This window comes from Macaca nemestrina, chromosome 3 (assembly GCF_043159975.1).
Source record: "Macaca nemestrina isolate mMacNem1 chromosome 3, mMacNem.hap1, whole genome shotgun sequence".
In the NCBI taxonomy this organism is placed as follows: Eukaryota; Metazoa; Chordata; class Mammalia; order Primates; family Cercopithecidae; genus Macaca; species Macaca nemestrina.
The window spans coordinates 156,953,433-156,981,298 of record NC_092127.1 but is presented as its reverse complement, the minus strand read 5'-3'; the positions used below and the strand labels follow the sequence as shown (position 1 = coordinate 156,981,298).

General features: G+C 41.5%; 1 protein-coding gene and 1 pseudogene across 8 annotated transcripts in view; one reads left to right on the top strand and one right to left on the bottom strand.

The window, feature by feature from the left end:
- Positions 1-27,866, bottom strand: part of LOC105487721 (RNA binding motif protein 47) — a 208,638-nt gene that overhangs the window by 54,822 nt on the left and 125,950 nt on the right. Inside the window, exon 1 of one of the 8 annotated variants that reach the window (XM_071093699.1) lies at positions 1,765-1,882. The exons of the other annotated variants lie outside the window; for them this stretch is intronic. The gene's annotated coding sequence lies outside the window, so the exon portion shown is untranslated. Of the gene's footprint in view, positions 1-1,764; positions 1,883-27,866 lie in introns of those variants that run through there. 8 annotated transcript variants of the gene reach the window in all.
- On the top strand, positions 14,008-14,301 carry LOC139362431 (large ribosomal subunit protein eL37 pseudogene; annotated as a pseudogene).

The following is a 27,866-nucleotide window of genomic DNA, read 5'->3' as shown; positions in this document are numbered from 1 at the left end:
AGAAAAATAAAAAAGTATAGACGCAAAATAGAAGCCTGGGACGAGATAAGCTCTGAGGTAGATTGGGAAAAACGAGTAAGAAACAGGACTCAGGTCCAGGAGAGGAGGAAATGGAGCACAGTAAGACATGATTATGTGGCCTATTTTAGACAGGATCTATTAAGGCCATTGTGGCATCCTGGTAAGAGAGTTATTATTATTTTTATTACTTTATTATTATTAGAGACAGGTCTTGCTGTGTTACCCAGGCTGGTCTCGAACTGCTAGGCTCAAGTTATCTAGCCACCATGCCCAGCCTACTTTTTAGTTTAATTTATCTAAAAGCTAAACTATAGCCAATGCAAAGATTATGTGAGTGTGTATTTGCTTTTGTATATAATAGTAGCATATCATTTTCCACAAGTATATTTGACACTATTTAGAATTTCAAGCCTTTGCTGAAATTGTTTATTGTTTTAACACATGACTAAAGCATAAAAGAAATTGCACATATGTGTGTACATAGACATTCAGATAGTAGCTTTCACCTGAAAAGGTGTCAAACACTGATAATGAAATCACATAACTGTATTAGTGGTATCAGCAATAATAGTTCACTAAGAAGCTAATTAACTGGTATTGAAAAACAGATGAAGTATAAAGCAGTATCCGCAAGCCTATATGATTAAAGCACCATAGTATTTTCTTTCTGTTAATTTGTCTATTATCCTATTACAGCATCAACAGTCACAGAGAAGGAAGAATTAAACAATGGACATTGTCATATCTGATATTGTCCTTATCTGGACATTAGGAAAGATCTGTGGGTTGTCCTTTTAAAATTTTAAATGGTAGGCTGGATACAGTGGCTCATGCCTATAATCCCAGCACGTTTGGAGGCCAAGATAGGAGGATTGCTTGAGCCCAGGAGTTCAGGGCCAGCCTGGGCAACATAGTGAGACCCCATCTATACAAATAATAAAAAAATTAGCAGGGCATGGTGACATATGCCTGTGGTCCCAGCTACTCGGGAAAATTGTTTGTTTGAGCCTGGGAGGTTGAGGCTGCAGTGAGCCATGACTGCCTTACTGCATTCCAGCCTGGATGACAGAGTGAGATCCTGTCTCAAAAATAAATAAATAAATAAATAAAAATAAAATGGTACCTTTTCAATCAGTGTCCTTGGTTTATTTACTTATTTTTGTTTCTAGCTATGAAAATAAGTTTATTTACTTATTTTTGTTTCTAACTATGTTGCTCAGGCTGGTCTAGAACTCCTGGGCTCAAGTGATCCTCCTTCCTCAGCCTCCCAAGTAGCTGGGACTACAGTATGCACCATTGTGCCCAGAGGTACAACTGTTTTAAAGATTAAAATTATAAAGGTAACTAACATTTGTATATTTCATCCCTTCAAAGTGCCTGACACGGGTCTAGGTACTGGGGCTATAGGAGTGAGCAAAACAGACAAAATCTCTGCCCTCATGAACGCCATAGTCTCACAGGGGAGTCAGGCATTAAATGAATGCATCAGTAAAATACATAGTATGCTAGATTGTGAAAGAACTAAGGAGGAAAAAACAGCAGGGTAGGAGAATAGAAATGTGTGTGTTGGGTGGTGGGGGGGGAGGTTATGTCTGCATAATCTCTGAATTATAAGGGAAACTGTATTTACCATTTATTAGCTATAAAAATTAAGCATGCTAATCCATTCGATTTTTCATGGGATATGCCATTAATATAAACTCATTTAAATCACATGTCTTAGCCAGGTGTGGTGGTGCACACCTGTGGTCCCAGCTACTCAGGAGGCTGAGGTAGGGGGATCGCTTGAGCTCAGAAGGTCAAGGTTGCAGTAAGCGGTGATTGCACCACTGCATTCCAGCCTCGGCAACAGAGTGAGAACTGCCATCTAAAAAAAAAAAAAAAAATTATATATCAAGTACTTGTTGCTTACATGCTAGTGGCTATTCAATGTGAAAAGAGGCAAGGCAGGCCGGGTGCTGTGGCTTACACCAGTAATCCCAGCACTTTGGGGGGCCGAGGCGGGCGGATCACCTGAGGTCATGAGTTCGAGACCAGCCTGGCCAACATGGTAAAACCCTGTCTCTACTAAAAATTTAAAAATTAGCTGGGCATGATGGCAGGCATCTGTAATCCCAGATACTCAGGAGGCTGAGGCAAGAGAATCACTTGAACCCGGGAGGCAGAGGTTGCAGTAAGCCAAGATCGTGCCATTGCACTCCAGCCTGGGCAACAAGAGTGAAACTCCGTCTCAAAAAAAAAAAAAAAAAAAAAAAGAAGAAAGAAAGAAAGAAAATAGGCAAGGCAGCTGCCATCTCAAATAAAGTGGTAGGATCCTGGCACGGGAACTACAGAAAAAAATCCAAGAGAAAACATAATGCTTTTGGATAATGATTTTGAAGCAAACCTGATTTCCCATGTCTTTCTCGAGTTTGCAGGAACTTCAGATAGTTTAAAATGGCTAGGCTGTGGGCTGCTCTGGGATCTCCATTCACCCTCACTCCGTCTTATTCCCATTCCCTCTACCCTCTTTAAATCACAGTCTTTGGGCCCACCCTGAGTGCTCACCTACTGGACCAAATCCCTATCCCTTAGAAAGGTTCGCTGATGGGGCGAGACTGACTCAAAGAGGAAGAAGGAAGGGATGACAGTGGGTGGGGATCAACCTTTTTCAGGATAATATAAATTTAAATTTATCACCAAAGCACAATCAGTCTGTGTTCCCTACTTTCTTGTGTAATGGGCAGTCATGAAGCCCACAGACTTCAAGCACCCATGTGTGCTACATCCAACACTGACAAGAGTACATGTGGGAGGCAGCCACTTCAATTCATCACCTCCATCTGTAATAAAATAACTGTAGCTAACTCCTATATACAGCCCCTTTCCTTCACCAGGCACTCTTTTAAGCATTTCGCATATATTAACACATGCAATCCCCATACATGGTTGAGGCAGGTACTAGTACCATCTCCTTTTTTTTTTTTTTTTTTTTTTTTTTGAGACAGAGTCTCACTCTTACTGCCCAGGCTGGAGTGCAGTTCCATAATCTCGGCTCACTGCTACCTCCACCTCCTGGGTTCAAGTGATTCTCCTGCCTCAGCCTCCTGAGTAGCTGGGATTACAGGTGTCTGCCACCATGCCTGGCTAATTTTTGTATTTTCAGTAGACACAGGGTTTCATCACATTGGTTAGGCTGGTCTCGAACTCCCGACCTCAGGTGATCCACCCGCCTTGGCCTCCCAAAGTGTTAGGATTACAGCCATGAGCCACGGCACCCAGTCTCATCTCCATTTTATAGATGAGAAAACAACAAATAAAGTAATTGTTCCAAGACCAACAGCCAGCAAATAGTGAAGTGAGGATCCAAACCTAAGCATTCTGGCTCTTAGACATCATACATTACCGCCGTGAGCTAAGTAGATAATCTTCTTTCTTTCCTCCTAATTAGCTACCTCTCTATCTACCTACCATGTTTCACCTTGCTGCTCTGTCAGCCTGCCAGGGACAGAAATTTCTGTACTAAACCAGAGAAACTTTGGAACTTTGAGATGACATCTTTGGAGCTAAGTAGGAAACCCTTTAATGTTCGATGAATGAAAGCATAACTTAAGAAAGCCACAAAATTTAATTTGAATCTAAAGAGAATTCTCTTCACATTTTCTCTCTAAGCCCTTCCTCTATCTGAGGCAGCACTCTCCATTAATTCTTTGAAACCTGCTAGATTTCAGGGCCATCCCTTTCTGTCTGTCCCTCTAACATAGCAAAATGTAGCATCTGATAAGCTAAGTAATTATCAGTATTTACCTCATAGATTCTGTGGTAGTTTTAACAGACTTCTTAATCTTAAAAAAAGAAAGTTCAGAATAAACATTGCATGCTGGTAGAGAGAGGACACCTATCAGCAAGTCACAAATCATGTGTAACATTGTAGCCTTTTGTTCCACTCGCTAGAGAAAAGCCAGCTACATTGTCATAATGTGAAAAGTAGCTATTTTTCCTCCTGAGCCAGGAGGAACAAGGCAGTCAGGTTAACAAGGGCTCAGGAAGGGTGTGGTTTTGCCAAGTATTCCGTGAGTTTTACTCTTTAATAATCAAATGATATCTTCATAATTTCCTCAAAATTGCCACAAAAATCCCCTAAGTTCTGGATTTATCAGGTACTATGCTCTTCCATTCCAATTGGTGTTTAAGGAGCACTTTCTATAACATCCTGAGATGTACTCAAGCCCTGGGGAAGTGCAGTCAAAGACCTCAGCCTCCAGAGTAGCTGGGACTACACGTGCACGCCACCACACCCGGCTAATTTTTGTATTTTTAATAGAGACGGGGTTTCACCATGTTGGCCAGGCTGGTCTTGAACTCCTGACCTCAGGTGATCCACCTGCCTTAGCCTTCCAAAGTGCCGGGATTACAGGTGTAAGCACCTGGCCTAGCACGCATTCTTATTTACAATTGCATCAAGCTGTAAACAGAGGCAATCACAAAGCCCTACACTTCAAAATATATATTCTCTGTAATTGTTTACTTTGTGATTTAAAAAGTAAAACACCTCTTTCCTGAAGAATGTTCCTTATTTCAAGAATTGAGCATTCCTAAAATGGAATAAACTTTAGACATATTTTATGATCAGCCAGGAAACGGAATCTTATCAGGGGCTTGATAAGCTGGCAAGTTACTAAATGAGTTACATGGAGTCTGAAAAGCTTTGAAAAATTTTCTTCTTAAGACCTTGGGGTTCAGTTCTTATTTAAGCCTAGTTACCTATTCGACATATTCTTTTACCACTTTGAAAAGGGAGCTCTTATTTTTTGAAAAATAAAAGTAGATAAGTCAAAGAAATTTGAAAGCAATATGGAAGTAATTGAAATTATTCAAAAAAAAATCAAACACTAAAACTTCAGCTGTGATGGATCTATAAAAACTGGTTATACTATTAATGATTACAGGTGAAATCAGAAACACAAGAACCTCTTTAAAAGGTCAACTGCAAGGCTGATCAGTTTAGATGGGATGCTAAAATTAGTGAGGAGTATAAGCTCAGGAAAAAGAACAACATAAAATGCTAGTGAAGCAAATCGTTTAGACACAATGAGCCTGATTTTCCTGAGCAAATGGTAACTTGGCAAGGCATTCAATTTTGAATTGGTTGTAAGAGTCACTCAATTGTTCAACAATGGCTATTGATCCTACTATGTGTGGCTTTGTTCTAGACCCTGAAGATTGGATGGTGACAGGCAGAGGAGTCCCTGAAGAACAGAACAGCAAGAAAGGGGCGGGGCAGTGGAAGCAGAGGGAGCGAGACAGGCAGGGGTCAGACGGGAGCGTTATAACACCCAGGCGAGGACTTCAGGTTCTCCTTGGTTGATTGGAGGATTCTGAGTAGAGAAGTGATGTGATCAGCTTTTCTGTTTTTTTAAGATCACTGGTGTGCAGCCGGGTGCAGTGGCTCAGGCCTGTAATCCCAGCTACTCGGGAGGCTGAGACAGGAGAATTGCTTGAACCCGGGAGGCAGAGGTTGCAGTGAGCTGAGATCGTGCCACTGCACTCCAGCCTGGGCGACACAGCAAGACTCCATCTCAAAAGAACAAAAATACAATACAATACAATACAATATCACTTTTTAATCAACCAATAAAATTAGCTAAAATACTTAATGAATAGTGATTAAGTGTCACACTTCAGTAAGACAAGTATGACAACATCAAAACCCTTCTAAAAATGAAATTGCATAGTGTATTCGAAGAGCTGGGAAATGTTTCTTTTTGCTTAGCAATGATGTTATTATAAATCTATCCTTAAGAAATAAGAGAAAAATCATGTTTACCTCAAAATTCTTTATTATACATTGAGAAACAATCCTTATAGGAATGGTTAAATAAATGGTGACACACCAGCCACTAAAAATTACATTTATGAAGAATTTAATGTCATGAGTAAAGGTTCACAATATATGAGCTTAAGAAAAAAGAGAGTAGAGAAAAACTTTATGTACGGTGCAATTTCTACTGATACTATAGTAATCAAATGAAGAAAAATATAACAAAATATTGACAGTGGTTGTCTCTGGATAGTCAGAATATGAATACAGGTGATTAAAATACATATATAATACATGTATGTTAAATATCTGTAACATATGTTACTTTGATCAACAAAACTTTAATGATTTGATAAAATGAACCTATTTGTTCTGTCCCTCATTCTCTCCATTTCGACCCATCATTACATTCTGCCAATTCTTTTCTTTCCCTTTCTTCCTGATTTAGTTCAGCACTAACCATGCACAACCTCCCACGCCCACCCGTTGGGTTTCCTACCTGACATCTTTCCCCACTAACCGTCCTGAAAGCAGTAGGAAGAACCATTTTCCTTAGGTATGGTTGGGATCATGTTACTCCCATGAAGGGAATTTGAGGTGATCCTTGGTCATCCATAACATTGCAGGCTTTTGATCATGAGCTGCCAATCTCTGGTTAACTTATGATTACAAATCACTGCATAATTTCTCTTTGTTCCCTTCAACCTCAACAGATACACACCCACATACAAAATCTCCAAGGCTACCTTCCTTCCTTCTCTATCTACCAGATTCTTATTTTCCTTTGTAACTCTCCTCTTGAACGACCTTCCCCCAAAAGGACTTTTTTTTTAATCCAGGTATCTATCTTTTTCAACACAACTTTACTCACTGCCACACCACTTTAGCATTTCTTCTTTTCTAGATATTCGGCAATTGTGTATTTGTCATTTGGGATCAAACCTGATTCCTGTTTCATCACAACATTGCCTAAACAGCAACGCTTCTGACTCTACATTTGAAAATTAAAGCTTATATACAAAGTTTAAGACTGTCTCTTGTTTTTTTGTTGTTGTTGTTTTCTTTTTCTTTTTTGTTGTTTTTGTTAAGACTGTCTTGTAAAAAATGTTTGTTTGCACAGTTGTCGTATGTTTGCATGACAAGCTGATTATGGTTCCTTACAAAGTATACCCAAGGTATTTGCTCTCAACCTTTTCTCTCCACCCTGTGCACACACACAGAAATTCACTAACATGGGTGCTCAGTAATTGTTATTGACAAGAATTCCAAACAGTTGGTCAAATGACTTTTTACTCACAACATGGAGCCATAAGTCATAATAAGATAATTTAACTTATGAAGAATCATTATGAAATAAAGACTTAAAGCTCAATCTTGTTACCTGTTTGGTGAACAACTCTGGAAAGTCAGGATAAAGGAAAGCCAAATTGACAGCTGCTGTATCTAAGTGGTTAAGAATATGCAGATGGGACCCTCTTCTGTTCTCCTACCATGTTTGTTTCAGGATTCCAATTTGAAATCTGTATGTGCCCCTTGACACCTCAATGCTTTGTCAAGCACCTCGTTTCTCTGGCTTTAGTTTTACAAAGAAACCAAATAAATGGTGATGGAGCAGCTTATCACAGTATGTTTTTAGAAACGCCAATGCTAAAATTACCAGTCCCCAAGTTCCAGGTGAAATTACTATAAGAATTAAATGAGAACTACTTTGATCTGATGCGTTAATGAAAACGATAGTGTCAGTCATGATTCTGAATAAGTACTCAAATAAACAATTTTAAAAATTGGGACAGCCGGGCGCGGTGGCTCAAGCCTGTAATCCCAGCACTTTGGGAGGCCGAGACGGGCGGATCACGAGGTCAGGAGATCAAGACCATCCTGGCTAACATGGTGAAACCCCGTCTCTACTAAAAAAAAATACAAAAAACTAGCCGGGCGAGGTGGCGGGCGCCTGTAGTCCCAGCTACTCCGGAGGCTGAGGCAGGAGAATGGCGTAAACCCGGGAGGCGGAGCTTGCAGTGAGCTGAGATCCCGCCACTGCACTCCAGCACGGGTGACAGAGCGAGATTCTGTCTCAGAAAAATAAAAAAATAAAAAAATAAAAAATTGGGACAAAACACTACTATGAGAATACACTGTTATAAAGAGAAAATAGGCCAGGCAGGGTGGCTCGCTCATGTAATCCTAGCATTTTGAGAGGTCGAGGTGGGCGGATTGCTTGAGTCCAGGAGTTTAAGACCAGCCTGGGCAACATGGCAAAAGCCTGTCTATAAAAACAAAAAAAAAGAAAAAAATACAAACATAACATTAGCTAGGCGTGGTGGCGTGCGCCTGTAGTCCCAGCTACTTGGAGGTCTGAGGTGGGAGAACTGCTTGAGCCCAGAAGGTCCAACTGTAGTGAGCCATGTTTGGGCCACTTCATTCTAGCCTTGACAACACAGCAAGACCCTGTCTCCAAAAAAAAAAAAAAAAAAAAAAAAAAAGAGCTTAGTGTGGAGAGTTTAGAAACTAAATACAGTAGCTAAGGAAGAAACTGATTATTTATCTGAATTTCAAATTGAACTCAACATCAGTCCCAATCACTCTTTTCATTTTTCTAAGAACTGAGCATTAAATGGAATTTTAAAACATTTATTAAAACGAAATCAAAGACAAACTACAATTAGGAATGTATCATTAAAGAGTCAATTTCCTTAATATGCCAGAGTGCTTCCATACCAACAAGAAAAATACAACACAATACATATGAGCAAAGATATGAGCAGGCAGTTTGCAGAAAAACAAAATTCTATGATGAATAAACATGAAAATAGTTCAACTTTATTCAAATCAAACTTTGTCTGATTAAAATAGATAGAAATCAAAACAGTGAGTCCTACTATATCAGCAAAAATGTTTACATTTGGGCTGGGCACAGTGGCTCATGCCTGTAATTCCAGCACTTTGGGAGGCCGAGGCGGGTGGATCACTTGAGGTCAGGAGTTCGAGACCAGCCTGGTCAATATGGTGAAATCCCATCACAGATTTAAATGGAAGTTGTAAAACCTTTCCCCCAGTAGAAGATCTTTAGAGGAAATGGGGTGAGGGTTGGGTAGAGGGTACATGGATTGAGAAACATTGACTGCGATTCCTATAAATTTAGAAGTTCAGGCAGAAGGACTTCCCCCATATGACTAGGATTCAACAGAACACACGTGCTATTTAATAACAAAGGCATTTATGCAGCATTTATTCTATGTCTGGGTAATTTATATGTTGCTTGATCTTGGTAATGTGCAAACATTTTTAGCCAGTTCTTAACTGTCAGGTGATCTCTGATTGTTGCTGTTTCCTACAGTTGTTGTCTAGATACTCACAAGGATTCAGGTTTATTTTGGATCCTGAAGTCAAGGCTAGTATTTCTTTAAGCACTCACCGGAGTGAAAGAGTCCTAAGATTTCAGTAGCCACGAAAAAATTATTATCTGTGCTCCCCCAAGAGGGAGAGACAACATGAGTAACCTTAGGATGGTCAAGGGTCATCTGTTAGATCTTTGAGACTCAGTGGAGCCTTCACTGGGGATTGGCAGATGGAACTGAAAGTGACAAAAAAGACCCCAAAGGAATCAGGTCTTGGGAACTCAGATTTTCCTCAAGGACTCTTCCATCTGATGATGTTAGTGATTTCAGCTCTACATCATCATTTCTTTTCTTGCCTTTTCCTTTTTTAAAGACGGAGTCTCACTCGGTCACCCAGGCTAGAGTGCAGTGGCACGATCTCGGCTCACTGCAAACTCCACCTCCCAGGTTCAAGCGATTCTCCTGCCTCCCAAGTAGTTGGGTCTACAGGTGCACACCACCATGCCCAGCTAAGTTTTGTATTTTTTAGTAGAGACAGGGTTTCACCTTGTTAGTCAGGCTGGTCTCGAACTCCTGACCTCAAGTGATCCACCGCCTTGGCCGCCCAAAGTGCTGGGATCACAGGCGTGAGCCCCCATGCCTGGCCTCATCATTTCTTTTTTTATCAAAAACCAGACAGTCAACTAGTCAACCCCTTTGTGCTCACCTTTCACGTCCTGGCATAACACTTCGTAAGCACAGCTACACAAAGAATAAGAATGGCAAGCCCAAAGTATGAAGAGATAAATCAAATTTAACTATTATTAATATATTATTGATTATTCCCACTAAATTTAGTCTTCCAAAAAAATAAATCTACTTGGATAAAATTCATGTTGATGGATATACCAAAGAAAGCTGGTTATCCATTTATATGCTAGTGAATTTTTCTTACTTTTCCCCTATGTATAGCCTAGCATTTTGTAATTTCTCTGTACCTACAGGGCCAGAGGAGGGGAAAAAAAGGAAGGCACATCCTTTCTGTTCTTTAGTGAAGCTTCTGATGAAAGGGATTAATAAGAGTTAGGGGTGAGGGAAAGAAAGAAAGAGAGAGAGAGAGAGAGAGAGAGAGAGAGAGAGAGAGGCTGGGCGTGGTGGCTCACACCTGTAAATCCCAGCACTTTGGGAGGCCAAGGCACGTGAATCACCTGAGATCAGGAGTTCAAGACCAGCCCGGCCAACATGGTGAAACCCGGTCTCTACTACAAAATTAGCTGGTGTGGTGGCATGCACCTGTAATCCCCACTATTCAGGAGGCTGAGATACGAGAATCACTTGAATCCAGGAGGCAGAGGCTGCAGTGAGCAGAGGCTGCAGTGAGCTGAGATTGTACAACTGCACTCCACCCTAGGTGACAAAGCGAGACTGTCTCAAAAGAAAAAAAAAAAAAAAGCAGGGGGAAAAAAAAGGAGGTGGAGGGAGAACTTGAGATGCTATGAAATGAAAATTAGAACTTTTCAGTGAGTACCATTTTCATAATTTATGGTACTTCCACCCCGAGCATGTCTCAAATTTGTTTAGGAAAATATTTTATTCTCATACCATCATTTGTTCTCATATCATCATTATAATATGGGTGGATGATCAAATAAGCAAGGCCTGCAAATGGTCTGAGAAAAGAGCTCATTTGGAAATAACATCCTGGGCTTTGCAACCACAGTGAGAAGTGTATCTCAGCATCTGGTAGCAAATGCAGGTGAGGTCCACCCTGGTAGTAGATACAAGTGAGTTCATAGATGGTTGGCAAAGAGGTACAAACTAATGGAAACACAACAACAAGCTCTGTAGCTACTTTACATGGAGTTGACTAAGCAAAGGCCCATCTGACCTAACAACAAGATGAGAATATTTACTCTTTATTCAACAGTTGTTACCACCAGTTCTGGGTGTTTCACATATGCTATTTCATTTAATCCTCACAACAACCCTGTGAGGTACTAATTATCTTTCTATTTTGTAGATGTGGAAACTGAGGCTTACAAAGATTAAATAAGTGTTCAAAGTCTCACAACTATTAGGTGGCAGATGCAGAATTCACATCCAGGTTCCCAAACCCCAGAGCCCAAGTTTTTGCCCCAGAATCACAATGCTATCTGGACTGCACCATAATGAAAGAGCTGTGTGTCAGTTTTACTCTGTATACCCCCGACATGTATTCAGTTGCCCTGTTAACTCTGTCCTCAAAGCAGAAAATTTGCATGCCCTGACTGTTTCAGCATCGGTCATTCATACTCACAAACTGTCCTGTAAAATGGAGCTTGGGAGAAAGGAGGTAACAGTTAAAATACAGTAAACAATCTAAGCTTTCAGTTTAAGAAACCAGAAAAAAGAAGAGCAAAATAAATCTGAAACAGATTAAGGAAGGAAATAATAACGATTTAGATGGGAATAAAGCAAATACAGACTATAAAAACAAAATAAAAGTTAATAAAACCAAAAGTTGGTTCTTTGAAAAGAGCAACAACATTGACAAACCACTAGCTAGAATGACAAAGCAATGAAAGGCTCAACTTACTAAACTCAGGGATAAGAGAAGTGACATCACTACTGATCTTCTAGAAATAAAAAGGATAGCAAAGAAATACTATGAACAATTACATGCCAGCAAATTAGAACACCTACATGTAGAGGAGAAATTCCTAGAAAGATGCAAAGGGCCAAAATAGACTCAAGAAGAAATAGAATACCTGAATAGACGTATAAGTAAATACACTGAATTTGTATCACAAACATTTTCCACAAAGAAAAGCCCAAGAACAGATGGCTTCTCTGGAGGATTCTATCAAATGTTTTAAAGTCTAATTACCACCAATCCTTCACAAATTCTTCCAAAAAACAGAAGGGACTAGAACACTTCCCAATGAGGCCAGTATTATAGGCACACAAAATACAGACAAAGATATAAGAAAACGACAAATCAACACATCTTATGCATTTGGACTTTTTAATAATACACAACTAAATACTAACAAACTGAATTCAGCAACATGACCAAGTCTGATTTATCCCAGAAATGCAAGATAGCTTGACAGATGAAAATCAATCAATGCAATACACCATATCAACAAAAGACAAAAACTATACACAATAATCTGAATAGATCCCAGAAAAGCATTTGATACAACGCACCAACCTTTCATAACTAAAACACTCAACATATTAAAGCAGAAGGGAACTTCTTCAATCTGATAAATAACATCTACAAAAAACCCGTGACTAATACACTTAATGTGGAAAAGACCGAATGATCTTCCCATAGGAACAGCAATGAGGATGTGAACTCTCATAACTTCTATATGCAACGCTGTACTTGTTTCCAGCCAGGATAATTAGGAGAAAAAAAAGAAAAAAAGAAAAAAAAAAAAAAAAAAGAAAGGGGATCCATATGGGAAAGGGAGAAATAAAACTATATTCATAGATGACATAGTCAATTATATGCAAAAACCTAAGGAATCCATTAAAAAATTATTAGAACGAATAATCAAGTTCAACGAGGTTGCGGGACATAAAAGCAATATAGAAAAATCAATGATAAATTTCTATCCACGAGCAACGAACAAACTAAAATATAAAATTAACAAAGCAATTTCATCTACAATAGCATAAAAAAAAATACAAGTGTTAAAACTACAAAACATTGTTCAAAGAAATCAAAGATCTAGGCCATCTATTAAAAATACAAAAATTAGCTGGGCATGGTGGCACCTGGCCAAGACACAAGAATCACTTAAATCCGGGAGGCGGAAGTTGCAGTGAGGCAAGATCGCGCCACTGCACTCCAGCCTGACAAGTGAGACTCTGTCTCACAAAAAAAAAAAGAAAAGAAAAGAAAAAAAAATCTACATAAATGGAAAGATACTGCTTGTTCATGAATAGAAGACTTAACACTGCTAAAACGACAATACTCTTCCATCTGATCTACAGAGTCAACACAATATCCCCATCAAAATTTCAGCTAGTTTTTTGGAAAAAAAATTGACAAATGGATCCTAAAATTCATATAGAAAGTCAAGGGGCCCAGAATAGCCAAAACAAACTTGAAAAAGAAGAACAAAGCTCAAGGATTCACCCTTCCAGGTTTCAAAATTTACTACAAAGCTACAGTAAACAAGACAGTGTATATAGGATGCGGAAATCTTAGGGGAAAACCATAAGGTGCGGGGAGGGTTGGCAGCATGGTACTGGCATAAGGATGACCATAAGACAATGGATTCAAAATGAGAGTTCAGGGGAGAAAACCCAAAACATACACGTGTGGTCGATCGATTCTGGACAAGGGTGCCAAGACTATTTGATGGGAATAGTCTTTTGAAGAAATTATGCTTTAATAACTGGATATCCACAATGCAAAAGAATAAAGTTGGACCTCTCATTCATATCATATACAAAAATTAAATCATTATAGATCAACCACCTAATAAGAGCTAAAATGGTAAAACTCTTGGAAGAAAACATGGGTATAAATCTTCATGACCTTAGTTCAGGTAGGCAGCAGCCTTTTAGATATGACACGTTTCAAATATGATAAACACAAGCAGTAAAAGAAAAAATAATGAAATTGGCCTTTGTCAAAATGGAAAGCTTTGTTTCTCAAACAACACAATTAAGAAAGGAAAGACAACTTACAAAATGAGAGAAAATAATTGCAGATTGTATATTTGATGATAGCCTTGTATCTAGAATGTATAAAGAACTCCTACAACTCAATAATGAAGAAGACAAATAACCCAACTTAAAGATAAGTAAAGAGTCTGAACAGACATTTCTCTAAAGCTACACACACTCTTTGGTCTCAGCTGCAGAAGCCAAATGACGAAGGGAACATCGTCGTCTGGAAAGCATCGCAATAAGATGCACACGATGTGCCACCGCTGTGGCTCTAAAGCCTACCACCTTCAGAAGTCAACCTGTGGCAAATGTGGCTACATTGCCAAGTGCAAGAGAAAGTATAACTGAAGTATCAAGGCTAAAAGTTGGAACACCACCAGGACTGGTCATATAGGACACCTAAAAATTGCATACTGCAGATTCAGGCATGGATTCTGTAAAAGGACAACACATAAACCCAAGAAGGCAGCTATTGCAACATCCAGCTTATCTTAAGAATTTCAGTGATTAGTCAGGCAATAAAGGTTCTGATTTAAAACCTGAACCTTAAAAAAAGGCTAGGCATGGTGGCTCACACCTGTAATCCCAGCACTTTGGGAGGCAGAGATGGGCAGATCACTTGAGCTCAGGAGTTCGAGACCAGCCTGGGCAACATGGCGAAACCTCATCTCTATGAAAAATACAAAAACATAGCCAGGTCTGGGGGTATGCGCCTGCAGTCCCAGCTACTTCGGAGGCTGAGGTGGGAGAATCACTTCAGCCCTGGAGGATGAGGCTGCAGTGAGCCATGACTGTGCCACTGCACTCCAGCCTGGGTGACAGAGCGAGACCCTGCGTCCCCAAAAAAAAAGGAAGGAAAAGAAAAAAAAAAAATGAAGTCACACTTTGTGAGCGTGGGATAAGTATGGCAGACACTGCCACTTATTATCCTCCACTTCAGAAGGGCACATTTCAAAGGCTCCCGTGACACCTCTCCTGTTCCGATCATTGTTTCCAAGGAATAAAGCTCAGGCATGCAGCTGTGGATGCCAGGATGTCCATGTTCCATGTTCTCCCCTAATTTCACTTCAGGCTAGAACCTAATCACTAAAAACCTCACCATGCAGAATTATCTTACAGAGAAGTTTCCTTACGACACAATTTTTATGTCCCAGTGGCTGCCTGGCTTTGTGTTCCAGCTCTTTGTTCCCACAGTGAATAGCTTTCCAAGAAAATGTTTTCCTGGTCCCTGTTCACTCAGCACTCCCTCCGTGACCTGTCCCTGATGGGGTGTGTGTGTGTGTGTGTGTATGTGTGTGTGCACATGAGTGTGCAGTGTGATGAGGATGGGAATCAGGGGGCTGGAGCATTGCTTAACTGAGCAATGCATAATTAGTCTCCCTTCCCAGCCTCAGCAGGCAGCAACTCCCCTGCATCTTCTCCCCTTCCGCTTCCCCTCCTCCATCACCCTCATTATCTCAATGATGCTTTCCAATATTCCCAAGCGACCAAGCTAAACAAAGCAAACATTAGGCAAAGGAGACAGAAAGAAAACAGGCTTTGGAATGTGGCACAGAGAAGCTCAAAAACCAGCCCTGTCACTTTCCACTTAGGAACTCCAGGCAAGCCTACGATGTCAAATTTGTCAAACGAAGATCACACAATACCCAGTTTTAAGAAATATTTATAGGGTTCTCTCTATGAGCTGGATGCTGAGGTTACAACCTGAATGACATATAGACTGTCACTGAAAAACTCATAGTGTAGTAGAAGATATAGAAATGCAAACAAATTCCAATGCAGTGTGATAAAGGCCATGACAGGTGGTATTAAGGAGGTGGGAGGGATTCTCTTCATGGTTGAGAAGGAGGAAGAAGGCATTCTGGGGTGGATGTAAGACTTCAGTAAGACAATGTATCCACAGAACACTTGGCATATGGTAAGTGTTCAAAGAATGTGAAGTTCTTTCTTCACAAAGAGCCCTAGGAATGCAGAAAATAAAATTTGTACGTTTTGGCCTGGCACGGGGGCTCACACCTATAATCCCAGCACTTTGGGAGGTTGAGACGGGCAGATCACCTGAGGTCAGGATTTTGAGACCAGCCTGGTCAACATGGTGAAACCCTGTCTCTACTAAAAATACAAAAATTAGCCAGGCATGGTGGTGGGCACATGTAATCCCAGCTACTTGGGAGGCTGAGGCAGAAGAATTCCTTGAACCTGGGAGGCGGAGGTTGCAGTGGCTAGGATCACGCCATTGCACTCCAGCCTGGGTGACAGAGTGAGGCTCTGTCTGGAAAAAAAAAAAAAAAAAATTAGCCAGGCATGGTGGTGCACGCCTGTCATCCCAGCTACTCCGGAGGTTGAGGTACGAGAGTTGCTTGAACCCAGGAGGCAGAGATTGCAGTGAGCCATGATTGCACCACTGCACTCCAGCCTGGGCAACAGAGTGAGACTCTGTCTCAAAAAGAAAGGATATTAATTATAATAAATTTATTATATAACAAACTAATGTTGATGTCTTAGGGTTAATATTGTGTATTTTAACCGATAATTCTAACTTTGCCAAAGAACAATGGTCAGAAATTCTTGATTCTTCCTTCAATAGACACATATTTATTGACCCCCTTCTATGTGATACCAGGTAACAGAGACACAAAATTGAACTTACAACAAGTTTACTGATGACTCGGAAAGACAAAACAAGTTCTCAATAATACACGGCAGAACGGCATGTTGCATTTATCTACCCTCCCCACTCCACCCAGTCATTGCTTCAGAAGTTTTCTTGTTCTTGAAATAAAGCAGTGAGATAATGTTAACATGAGTCCCTTCTGATCAGACCTTTCCTGTACTTCTATGCTAATTTCTAGAACTAGATATTTAGAAATGACTTCCCCTTGGTGAAAACAAGAAATGATAAAGTTTTTCTGTAGAGACAAGTCAAATACTTAGTGTCCTCAGCGCAATATCCTGCTAAAGCTACCATTTACCAAGTGGCTTAGCTGTACAGAGATAATCCAGAGAGTCAGTAATCTGTGGGAGGGCAAGGAACAAGGTGTCATTCAGCTTTGGGGGCAACTGAGTCTGTGGGGTAGGATGTGGAGATTCCGAAACCAGAGATCAATAAAAGCACCACATTGAGGAGAGGGCTCTCAGGTGTAGCTCGTATCTGCTTTCTCCTGCGTACTCACCTTCCCAAGTCTCCCAATAACAGACCCCTCCAAGCCCCAGAAGCTAGGGACAGGTCCAGGTGTGATACCATGAGGGTGAATCAGAGTCCTTTGGGGGAATTTCTCATCCTGCAGATGGGACTGCTATAGGTTTTCCTTAGGAATAGTAGAAAATAAAACCAACACAGAGAACACATGGAGAAAAACAGTCCTGATGACCAAAGCATGTCATGCTGCGTGCTTTGGAATTTCCAGTTAGGTAAATATATATGTATAAACATAAACTGATGCATTCATTTGTCGATTGATTCCTTAAGCTACTTTCAAAATTTTCTTTATTTTTAGAGATAGGAGTCTCACTATGTTGCCTAGGCTAGTCTCGAATTCTCCAGCTCAAGCGAACCTCCTGCCTCAGTCTCCTGAGTAGCTGGGACTACAGGCATGCCCCACCATGCCCAGCCCTTAAACTAGTTTGGGTTAGGTTTCTATTACTTGCAGCCAAAAGGCCTGAATTAACAAAGGGCCTCACTCTGGCTCTTCCTTGGTATATATTACTATGGGGATGGGATGACCAAGGTCCCACAGAAATCTCATCTGATCCACTCTTCCTATCTATTTTTCCAGGTCTCATGAAAAATTGTCATTTTCCCTCCTCAATTTGTTCCCTAAAACTTTACTCAGCCAGACAGGGTGGCTCACGTCTGTAATCCCCTTGGGAGCCTGAGGCAGGTGGATCACTTGAGGCCAGGAGTTGGAGAACAGCCTAGCCAACATGGTGAAACCCCGTCTCTATTAAAAATACAAAAATTAGCCAGGTGTGGTGGCAGGTGCCTGTGGTCCCAGCTACTTGGGAGGCTGAGGCAGGAGAATCGCTTGAACCCAGAAGGCAGAGGTTGCAGCGAGCCAAGATCACAACACTGCACTCCAGCCTGGGTGACAAGAGTGAAATTCCATCTCAAAAAAGAGATGACTCAAAGAACTTTATGACTCGTTCCCTGTACTGAAAAGGACATTTAATAATTTCTACAGAGTTTTGGGGATAACAGAAGAGTGGTGCTAATCTAACATTTCTTTGAAGAGACGTGCTAGCATTCAGACTGAAAATTGACAAAGCACATTGCAATCAAAGAGGGCTCCTGGAGGTTCCTTATTTATAACTTCTGAAAAGTGGTCACATTGCGCGCTCTCTCTCTCTCTCCCTTTCCTCTGTAGTAAAAGCGAACAGAAAATCCTCAAATTCATGGAGAGAACCTTTTTCACTGATTATAGCTGATTGCCGCTTACGTGCTGCCCTGAAAAGCCCTCTTGCCTGTCGATCCCTTGTCTGTGCCTAATGTGCGGACAGTGTTAATTGAGATGGCTCAAAGGACTACGAAACAATTGATCATCCCCATCTTTCTATTCCCTTTTATTTCATCTGCCTTCTCCTGCTTCCCTCCGAGAAAAAAGGCAGAGAGAGCGGACAAGAGTAAAGAACAAAACCCACAAGGAGGCAACTTTTACAGGAAAGTGTGGAAAATTCGTAAAGACTTTTTGACTAGGGTTAAACCAGATCAGCACCTGTGTTGTGTGGGTTACGCAGCGGCTCACTCACAAATCAAGGCAAGGCTACCAGCAGGAGTGATGGCTTCCAAACTGTCACTTGGTTTAAACTATTCTGTAGCTTGGCTAGAGAACTTAAACACACACACACACAGACACACACACACACACAAACCTAGAATCTTTATAGAGTCCTGGGCTGCAAGAGTTTTTAAAAGCACCCTCTAACACTGCCCCAGCCAGGTGAGTCTAATGTGTAGCCAAGGCTGAAAAAAAAAAAAACAAAAAAAAAAACCACACTTGTCTATGCAGACATTCATATAAACGCTTTATCCAACCATTGCAATTGTTCAGCCAATTTTGGCTATAACCAAAATGGCTACCAACCAAAATGGCTACCTAGGCTATTCTGTTTCCTCTCTACCAGCAGATAACTACAGCGATCACTGTTCAAAGTTTACTGTGTGTCAAGCTGTACGAAGCACGTTGCATACATAATCTCTAATCTTTACAGCCACCCTGGACTGGCAAGTAGTACCATTCCTGCTTTTAGCACAAGAAACAGAAAAATGTCCAGGCACAGTGGCTCACGTCTGTAATCCCAGCACTTTGGGAGGCCAAGGTGGGCAGATCACCTGAGGTCAGGAGTTCGAGACCAGCCTGACCAACACGGTGAAACCCCATCTCTACTAAAAATACAAAAATTAGCCAGGCGTGGTGGCACATGCCCTATAATCCCAGCTACTCAGGAGGCTGAGGCAGGAGAATCACTTGAACCTAGGAGGCGGAGGTTGCAGTGAGCCAAGATCATGCCACTGCACGCCAGCCTGGGCAATAAGAGCAAAACTCATCTCGAAAGAAAGAAAGAAAAGAAAACAAAAGAAAAGAAAAGAAAAAAGAAAAAGAAAGAAAGAAAGAAGGAAAGAAAGAAAGATAGATAGATAGATAGATAGACAGACAGACAGACAGACAGACAGACAGACAGACAGACAGATAGATAGATAGATAGATAGATAGATAGATAGATAGATAGATAGATGGAGCTGTTAAAGAATTTGTCCAAGACAAGGTACAGCAATTAAATGACACGGCAAGATCTGAATCCCAGCTGGCCTGAACTCCCAAGTTGGACCCCTCTCCACTATAAAGATGGTCCCTCACTTCGGTGTGTCTTTACTTCTGGCTTTACTTTTTTCCTGCTTTTGACAAAATCCAAAGTACTTTCAGTTCATATCCTTCTAATATCCTGCCATGTGTACAAATACATGACTATTTAAATTAACTAGCAAAGGGTCGGTCATGGTGGCTCACATCTGTAATCCCAGCACTTTGAGAGGACAAGGTGGAGGATCACTTGAGCCCAGAAGTTCGAGACCAGCCTGGCCAACACAGTGCAACCCCCTTCTCTACAAAAAATTTAAAATTAGTTGGGTGTGGTAGTGTGTGGTCTGTAGTCCCAGCTGTTCATGAGGCTGAGGCTGGAGGACGGCTTGAGCCCAGGAAGTCAAGGCTGCACTGCAGCCTGGGCAACAAGATGAGACCCTGTCTCTAACAAATAAATTTTTTAAAAATTTTAAATAAATAAATGAATAAAAATAAAAACTAGCAAAAACCAGAAAAATACTTATGAATTCAAAGTAAGCCTCTCTGGCCAGGCACAGGGGCTCTTGACGGTAGTCCCAGTACTTTAGGAGGCTGAGGCAGGAGGATAGCTTGAGCCCAGGAGTTCAAGACCAGCCTGGGCAACATAGGGAGACCCTGTCTCTACAGAATATTGAAAAAAAAAAAAAAAATTAGTCAGGTGTGGTGGCACATGACTACAGTTCCAGCTACTTGGAAGGCTGAGGCAGGAGGATCACTTGAGCCTGGGAGCCTGGCAGGTCAAGGTTTCATTGGGCCATGATCACATCACTGTCCTCCAGCCTGGAAGACAGAGCAAGACTCTGTCTCAAAAACAAAACCAAAACCAAAGTAAGCCTCCTTTATTTTGCAAATAAAATGTAAGTGCTTGTTTAAAAGCAGAGACAAATGTTGAAAGCTGTTAGCAGACCAACTTCAAAATTCTAACGTCCATATGTAAAATGATCATACTTCACCGAACAAGCGGGTTCTCCTTAGTTGGATGAATATACAATTGGTTTGGGCCATATAACCAGAGGTGAGTCTTCCAGTAATGCATACCCCAGAATACCGGTTACATAATATTGATGCTTCCTTAAATTCCCTTTCCTGAAGATAATTATATTACTGGTAAATTTACGAATTCCTCTTAGGAATTCTTGGAAAGCAAATTATAGTATAGCATTCTATTAAAAATTGCTAAGTATTGGCCAGGCACGGTGGCTGATGCCTGTAATCCCTGCACTTTGGGAGGCTGAGGCGGAGGGATCACCTGAGGTCAGGAGGTTGAGACCAGCCTGGCCAACATGGGGAAACCTGTCTCCACTAATAATACAAAAATTAGCCTGGCATTGTGGTGCTTGCCTGTAGTCCCAGCTACTCAGGAGGCTAAGGCATGAGAATCGCTTGAAACCAGAAGGCAGAGGTTGCAGTGAGCCAATATTGTGCCATTGCACTCCAGCCTGGGCAACAGAGAGAGACTCCATCTCAAATTAAAAAAAAAAAAAAAATTGTTAAGTATGACAATTGATGTCCTAGCTTTTGACTGCAAGAAGGTATAAGGCATTTATACATAGTGCCTAAAAATACAAGTTTTCACTTCTAACACAATGTATATATGTGACTGTGATTTGGTGCCTTTACAAACTGGAGGTGTTACAGCCTGACCAACATGGAGAAACCCCGTCTCTACTAAACATTAGCCGGGCATGGTGGCACATGCCTGTAATTCCAGCTACTCGGGAGGCTGAAGCAGGAGAATGGCTTGAACCTGGGAGGCAGAGGTTGCGGTGAGCCAAGATTGCACCACTGCACTCCAGCCTGGGCAACAAGAGCGAAACTCCATCTCAAAAATAAATAAATAGGCCGGGCGTGGTGGCTCAAGCCTGTAATCCCAGCACTTTGGGAGGCCGAGACGGGTGGATCACGAGGTCAAGAGATTGAGACCATCCTGGCTAACACGGTGAAACCCCGTCTCTACTAAAAAATAAAAAAAACTAGCCGGGCAAGGTGGCAGGCGCCTGTAGTCCCAGCTACTTGGGAGGCTGAGGCAGGAGAATGGCGTGAACCCGGGAGGCGGAGCTTGCAGTGAGCTGAGATCTGGCCACTGCACTCCAGCCTGGGCAACAGAGCGAGGCTCCATCTCAAAAAATAAATAAATAAATAAAAATAAATAAATAAATAAATAAATAAAAGAAGACTTAGCTGAATGGAAAGGGGAGTGATAGATGGCACAATGTAGCAAAACCTTAATAGCTAAGAAATCTGTGTGATGGGTATATTGGAATTTGTATTTTATTCCCTCTAAAATTCAATATGTTTGCAATTTTTAAAAAACAAAACCAGTTAGTACATACTTACATGAAGACTGCAAAACACAGAGGGCTAGTCAAAGTTCTCTTAAGGTTTTGAAATAACATTCTATGATTGATGTAATAGCACCCCTATTTCATTAAAAGTAGGTTAGGATATAGATTTTCTTTTGTAAAATTAACGTAAATCTAATTTCAATTATTAGAATTTTGTTTTATTTATTTATTTATTTATTTATTTATTTATTTATTTTGAGATGGAGCCTCAGTCTGTCGCCCAGGCTGGAGTGCAATGGCACGATCTTGGCTTTATTTATTTATTTATTTATTTATTTTGAGATGGAGCCTCAGTCTGTCGCCCAGGCTGGAGTGCAATGGCACGATCTTGGCTCACTACAACCTCTGCCTCCCAGGTTCAAGTGATTCTCCTGCCTCAGCCTCCCAAGCAGCTGGGACTACAGACACATGCCACCACGTCCAGCTAATTTTTGTATTTTTAGTAGAGACAGGGTTTCACCATGTTGGCCAGACTTGTCTTGAACTCCTGACCTCATGATCCGGCGGCTGCTTCGGCCTCCCAAAGTGCTGGGATTACAGGCGTGAGGCACTGTAATTAGAATTACAGCCTGTTATTAGAATTTAAAAAATTAAGTTATATGACTCCTTGGAATAAATTAGATAAACACAGGTCACAACTGCAGGTCTTAGAACCATTAGGTTAATCATATTATAGAGTATTCACTCACTCATTCATTCGCTCATTCATTCAATAAATGTGTGCTTAATGCCTCTCTTTTGCAAGATCCATAATAATATAATTATAACCCTCTATAAACTTTTTTTAGCATAAAGATAACATAAATCCCTAAAACACCTTTGTATTTAAAATTCTAACATATCCCGTTGTGACATTAAAAAATAGGCTGGGCGCGGTGGCTCACACCTGTAATCCCAGCACTGTGGGAAGCCGAGGTGGGTGGATCACCTGAGGCCAGGAGTTCGAGACCAGCCTCGCCAACAGAGTGAAACCCCATTCTACTAAAAATACAAAATTAGCCGGGCATGATGATGTGTGCCTGTAATCCCAGCTACTTAGGAGGCTGAGGCAGGAGAATCACTTGAACCCTGGAGGTGGAGGTTGCAGTGAGCTGAGATCGCGCCATTGCACTCTAGCCTGGGCAACAAGGGTTAGACTTCGTCTCAAAAAGGGCTGGACTCAGTGGCTCATGCCTGTAATCCCAGCACTTCCGGAGGCTGAGGTGGGCAAAATGCTTGAATCCAGGAGTTCGAGAAAAGCCTGGGCAACAAGGTGAAACCCCGTCTCTACAAAAAGTACAAACATTAGCTGGGCATGGTGGTGTGTGCCCATAGTCCCAGCTATTCAGGAGGCTGAGGCAGGAGGATCACCTGAGCCCAGCAGGTCAACGCTGCAGTGAGCCATGATTGTGCCTGGGTGATACAGCAAGACCCTATCTCTAAATGAAAGTTTCATCTACTTGACCCTAAACAACTTGCCTTAATTTTGTATTTAATGAATTGGTCATAGGTACAGCCTTGTGGGAATAACAACATAGCACATAAACTTCTGAATTTTACCAAATGAATGACAAGGTAGTTTATCAAATAAATGAATTAGAAGTCATTTATCAAAATGATTTAGCACGTGTTCTTATGCTTTCTCAATACATTTAAAACCTGATTGACTTACCAGATGTTCCTTTAACCCAATTTTTTCAGTAACATTTAAAACCTGATTGACTTACCAGATGTTCCTTTAACCACAATTTTTTCAGTAACAAATCTATCACAGAAAACACTGACCGTGGTCGTGACATCCTTTGGTTTTCTATCACGTCTCTTACTCAGGTTTCACTTGTTTCTGAATTTCAAGTTCTAAGTTTTGAAAAAATATCTGCAAGTCAATATTTAAACTGGCCACTGGCAATGCTTATGTTCTTCATTAAGTTCCTCAATGTTAAAAAAATAACAGCAATATAAAACAAGTGATCCCAGGTGACTGAAGTTTTAACTCAGAGTCCAAATGCTGCATGAAGATCAGCTGATGGCTTCATTTATCATCTTATGTAGAAATATGAAGACAAAGGTTGTAATAAAATTTGGATGATTAAAAAAAAAAAGTTGGATGACAAAGAAGATGTGGAAAGCAGAAAGAGGATGGGTATGCAACACCCATTTAGGTTCAGCTGCTCATAGTTATAACCTCAGAGGGTGGAGAGATACACGACCCATACTTCACATAGTCAGATGCTGAAAACAAGTATCTAGGCCAGTGCCGTCCAACAGAGCTTTCTGTAATGATGGAAACACTCTGCATCTGCACCGTCTAATACAATAGCCACTGATACGCACATGCCCCGAAGCCTTGGCATTGCACGCAGCTATGGGCTACCATATTGGACAACACAGGTCTGCGTTCATAGCGCAGCTCCTGGACAGAAGAACAAGATTTGGGGCAGAGTTAGATCAGTAAGTCTTAGAAATGCTGCACCCACCCTGTGGATGAGCTAATCTAACTAGTGCCTTTTCCATTGCAATGGTGAGCAGAAGCTTCCAGTATGCTTTAATACACTATTAGAAATGTGTGATCAACTTTTCTCAAGAGTCAACAGATGCTCAGATGAGAGTGAAATAAAGCTCAGAAACTCAAGTGACCTATTTTCAGTCTTTTAGTTCTTGTCCAGAGGCAGAATTCCCTTCCTGACGCTGACACTAATTACCCATTCACCACCACCACAAGCCCCACAGTGAGGCCCTTGAATACACATATCTTCTTCCACCCATCTCCTGCTTGGCCTGCCTGAAGGCTTCCATCCATGGAGACCTGAACACTAACATGGTCTAGAACCTCCATACGGGCCAGTCAGCTCAACAGAACGAATTTACAGAGGCCAAGCTTGAGCATTTTGTAACTGTTTCTGACATAGGTCTAAAGCAGGTTGGACTGCCTGGCTTCTTGGATGACAAGGGTGGGTAAGTCACATTGGACAAATCAACTGTTATATTGTTTTCATGTTGACACATTTCCCACAGCAAATTTGTTTGATGTGTCCTTATTATTCTGTTCAAAAAATGGAGTCCAGAACGTCAGTTGGTGAATACAGCCTGGTCTGAATTGAAGGGAAGTCAAGCATGAAGGAGGAAGTGGACTGAACTCCCTGAATGCTGTTGAGAAATGTTTTCCCAGCTAAGACAGAGCTTTTCCCATCTCTCTGGTAGGGAGGGGTGAGAGGAGGTGAGGAAGAGAGGCCAATAAGTGTGCTTGTGAATCAGTAAGACTTAAATGACACAGAACTTGAGAACAGTTGAATTTGCTGGGCACAGTGGCTCAGGCCTATAATCCCAGCATTTTGGGAGGCTGAGGCAGGAAGATTGCTTGAGCCCAGGAGTTCAAGACCAGACTGGGCAACATGGGGAAACCCCATCTTTACAAAAACATTTAAAAGTCAGCCAGAGTCAGCCGGGCATGGTGACGTGCACCTGTAGCTCCAGCTATTCAGGAGGTTGAGGCAGGAAGATCACTTGAGCCCAGGAGGTTGAGGCTGCAGTGAGGAGTAATCGCACTGCTGTACTCCAGCCTGGGTTGAGAGAGCAAAACCCTGACTGAAGAAAAGAGGGCTGGGCGTGGTGGCTCATGCCTACAATCCCAGCACTTTGGGAGGCCAAGGCAAGATGATTCTTTGAGGCTAGGAGTTCAAGACCATCCTTGTCAACATAGTATAACATTGTACAACCCTGTCTGTACAAAGAAAAAAAAAAAAGAATGGAAAAAGAAAATAGTTGAATTTGTTAAGCCTGGACAGACAGAGGACGGTGCTACAGCACAGACTCAGAACCAGTGACTAAAGTCTGACATTTCTATCTTCCCTCCTCCTTCACTTCCTATCATTGAAACAAGCACTACAAAGACATGAAATCAGAACCTAAAACTGAGAAGAAAGAAAAACTGTCACAGGAGTATGATGAGTCTGCATTAGGCAAAGGACTCTCCTGACAGGTGGCCTCAAGGTGGAAGGAGGCTGGGTAGATGCTTTTGGAGGTGCTGATGGCCACTAGTAGGTGGTGGGCATTGGGAAGAGAAGGTGTACTTTGCACCATGGATGAGGGGATTATTCATGAAAGGTGATTTGCAGGTTTGCCTCTAAGGGAGGGCAAGAGAGAAAGAGGAAGAGTGGGTACCAGCAATGCCAGTCCTGGACATTCTGAAAAGATTCAGAGGATTCAAGTTTGAGAAGTGCTACTAGCAGTGTCCATTGGAAGGTCAAAAAGGCGAAGGTGAAGGGCAGCAGAGAGAGTGACTGTGGTTACCCCTCGCTGCTGCCCCTCACCTTGGACAGTGTTTACTGTCATCGTCTTATAGATTTGCCAGCAGAAGGCTTTTAATTATTTCAGTTATTTTTAGAAATAATATGTATTATATGCTGCTTCTCATTATATAAGAAACTCATGGAAAGCATGGAAGAGCCTCAAGAGGGGGGAGAGAAAGAATATAGTAAATATATTATACACAGACATATACACACACACATACACACATACACACACACACACACACACAGAGGTATGGCCAGAGATTTCATATTAAAGACCATAGGGAAGCAAAAGAGGACATGAAGGCCGGGCGCGGTGGCTCAAGCCTGTAATCCCAGCACTTTGGGAGGCCGAGACGGGCGGATCACGAGGTCAGGAGATCGAGACCATCCTGGCTAACACGATGAAAACCCGTCTCTACTAAAAAATACAAAAAACTAGCCGGGCGAGGTGGCGGGCGCCTGTAGTCCCAGCTACTCGGGAGGCTGAGGCAGGAGAATGGTCTAAACCCGGGAGGCGGAGCTTGCAGTGAGCTGAGATCCGGCCACTGCACCCCAGCCTGGGCGACAGAGCAAGACTCTGTCTCAAAAAAAAAAAAAAAAAAAAAAAGAGGACATGAAAATAAGCATAATTAAAAATGAAATTAGGCTGAGCATGGTGGCTCACACCTGTAATTCCAGCACTTTGGGAGGCTGAGGTGGGAGGATTGCTTGAATTCAGGAGTTCAAGGCCAGCCTGGGCAACATGGTGAGACCCCCACCTTGGGAAAAAAAAAAAGTGAAAAAAAATTTTTTTTAATGAAATGGTATACCCTCTCGTTATGTGTGGGAATTAGAGTGCTCAGATTCTTCAGAGATGGTTTGCTATATTTTTTGCACTCTGTCTTTGGAACAGAATTCCATTAGTGGGGATATTGCAAATGCTTAAATGAGTTAAGCATTTTTAAGGTTCTTGACACACATTGACATGCTGTTTTCTGAATAAGGCATACTTATTTGTGTGGCCATCAGGCATGTATGAGTAAGCTGGGGTCTTTCATGGAAGGGAAATGGTACCTCTCTGTAGTTTCCTTTTTTTTTTTTTTTGAGATGGAGTCTTGCTGTGTCACCCAGTCTACAGTGCAGTGGTGTGATCTCAGCTCACTGAAACCTCCACCTCCCAGTTTCAAGCAATTCTCCTGCCTCAGCCTCCCCAGTAGCTGGGATTACAGGCGCCCACCACCACATCTGACTAATCTTTTTGTATTTTTAGTACAGACAGGGTTTCACCATGCTGGCCAGGCTGGTCTCAAACTCCTGACCTCAAGTGATCCACCCGCCTCGGCTTCCTGAAGTGCTAGGATTACAGGCTTGAGCCACCACACCTGACCCTCACTGTTGTTTTAATTTGCAGGTTATTTGTGAGGTTGTAAACCAGTATTTTTCTTTTGTGAATTAGACTGTTTATTTCTACTCCCCTCCCCACCTCAGCTTCTATGATAAGACCTTGTTAATAGAAATTAAATTTAAAAAATATTGGATTACTTATTTGTGTTGAAAGTCCCACCCACCAAAAATTATCACCATTTAATTTGTCCACATTCTATTCACATTCCTTATTTTGGTCA